Here is a 2,647-nt window from a genome sequence, read left to right as displayed (position 1 = left end):
GAGAGAGAAAAAAATCTTTGAAAGCAAGCCTTTCTAAGAAGAGCCAAACTAACCACCAAGTAGAAAATGCTCATTCCCTTCCCATTTTGTACGTGGTTATAAGTACACTGTCCAGCTTCTCTTAATACAGGACCAATTATATTTGGTCCTTTTTGAAGCTCTTGCCCTGCAAAGTCCAGCAGAGTTTTAAGGGGAAGTCACCTGCATCTTTTTTCTTATATGGATCTCCTCAAAGAAGAGTTGAGGGATTTTGGGATGAGGGAAGAGAGAGAGAAAGGCTCACTTAAAGCAGAGCTAGAGTGCCTCAACAGAGAACATGCAAAGTGAGTAGAAAAAAAATAAAACTTTTAAAAGCTTTTGAAGAAAGAAAAAATAAAAAAACTTTAGAATTATCTTTGCCTAACTCTGATTTGATCAAGTTACTAAGCATACTGGTAACAGTGGTTGTCTCGGCTCTTTTCAGAATATATTTACTGCGAATCCAGTTAATGTTTCAAAGACGACTGGCAGTTAAGCCCTTTCCTTACAGGAATGCCACATCAGTGTTCAAGTCAGTCCTGGCTCTCCTTGGACTGCCATGTGAACATGAAGTGCCCTAAATTTGAATTTGTGTTAATCACATAAAGAACCTTTAGCCTCCTGTCTGTCTCACTTGCAAATCGGCTTTTGTCCCAAAGCTGTTAGTACTGAATTATTTCCTCTTACCTGTCAGTTGCCTAGAAGGCAGACTAGTGACTAGCAGGCAGGAATCGGAAGGGTCCTCTTATCAGAAGGTTCCTGCAGATCTTCCGCATTCTCTGTCTCTGAGGATCTACCACGTTCCTGCAGTCGTCATGGTCACCCTTGGTTTGCCAGCAAGTAGAGCCTGCTGCACAGTTCTCCTCTGGCCTTGTTGCATAAGTAGTGATAAAAAACTACTGTAGTTTATTTTGATCACTATAAAAAAAAAAAAAAAGCATTAGAAATTGCATACTTTACAGTGGCCCGGAATATGTTTTTTTTAATGCCAGTACTTGAATGGACAGAAACAAGTAGACAAGGGAATGATGCAAGGACAGGTGTATTTACTGGGCTGTGATATGTGGACCAAATACGACCCTCAAGTCCTGTGACTCACTGCTCTGCCCCCTTGTCACCACTAGTCTAATAGCCAGATACCAATATAACCATCCCCCCTCCCACCAAATCCAGAGCATCCTGGAAAGAACAGGACAATCATGTGAAATAAGATCAGAAAGCTACAGCAATACTGCCCCTCCTGCCATGCTAAAATATTCAGTGAAGGCTACAAGAGACGGAGGCAGCAGCTATGGCATTAACAGTAAATACAACATGCAGTCATGCATGCTGTACATGATTCCCACCACCACCCACGGTGTATGTCACTCACAAATGGGAATAAAAAAAAACAGAACAGCATATATGGATTTCTACCCAGGCTCAAGGCTTTACAGGTCTGTGCAGTAAGGCTTGCATACATATGAGATCACACATTGACAATGCTGCAGTGAGGGAGGTATGAATGGGTGGATGGAGGAACCAAGGTGGACATAAAACTCTTAAGCATTGGCTTACCTTCAGGCCATGCTTTTCCTTTACAAGTGGTTAAACTTCTTCCTTCAGGAGAGCTGCCCAGCTGCCTTTCTGAGACCGAAGGAGGGTTTGGCTGGACTGGCACCGCCATCCTTCTCTGCTTTGCAGTCCATCTTTCACTCTTTCCTGGGCACAGTGCTGCCTGGTCAAGTGTGAGTGGAAGGTCAGTGAACGGGAGCTCCTCTTGCTCCCTTTCTGCAGGCTGTTCAGGTGGAGCATCCCTCTTTCCTCACTGGCCTCTCTGGGCACTGGAGGAATTAGCAATCCTGTGTCATCCACAAAGGAAGTCCTGCAAAAAGATGAAGCAAAAACCAAGAAGGGTTTGAACAGCTACACAGCAGCTGCTGCTTTAAGCAGCCAGGTGCTGCCTGTCTGTTCCTCCACGAATTGCTACTGAAGCAGTAATCCCACTGCCTCGCTTCTGAGGCAGTGGGATTACTCTGTGCCAGGATCAGCAGTGTTTCTGTTCTTTGAGGGACTCCTGACCACAGTAGGCTCTGGATTCCTACACGTGGTACCAGTGGAATGACATGAATATCATCCTTGCTTCTAGAGCCTGCAGCAACCCTCAGCCCTTTTCATCACCATGCACCAGGAGGTGTTCCCCCAGGGCACTTCACCCAGTTCCTAGGCTTCCTCCTCTACAGTTGCCCTGCTCCTTTCCTTTATAAGCAACTGTGTGTAAAAGACTGACTGTACTTCAGCAGGAGACCGCTTTTCTGGTGGTCTTGCAAGCTCTAGAATCAGTGTCCCAGCATCAGAGGGAGAAGGGTTTTTACAGGGGAAACTTCTTAGCACCAGAGAGGAAAGAAGGACAATAACCTATTTGAGTCTGAGAAAACTGGGGCAATTGGGGACTCGTCTGCCACAGCCATTGCCAGGACATGTCAGAGCAACTATTCAGTTCTGCTGTGGTCCCAGCAAGGATCTGGGGCACAGAACAGCTGCAACTTCATGGCACCTGAGTCATTAAGCACCTGCAATTTATACAGGCTTTGCTGGATTTGCAAATTTGCAAGAAAATTTGCAAAATTTTCTACAGTCTCTGAGGTTT

Source organism: Phaethon aethereus, assembly GCF_964289735.1.
Source record: "Phaethon aethereus genome assembly, chromosome: 1".
Lineage (NCBI taxonomy): Eukaryota > Metazoa > Chordata > Aves > Phaethontiformes > Phaethontidae > Phaethon > Phaethon aethereus.
The sequence above is the reverse complement of the archived record's forward strand: the minus strand, read 5'-3'. Positions refer to the sequence as shown.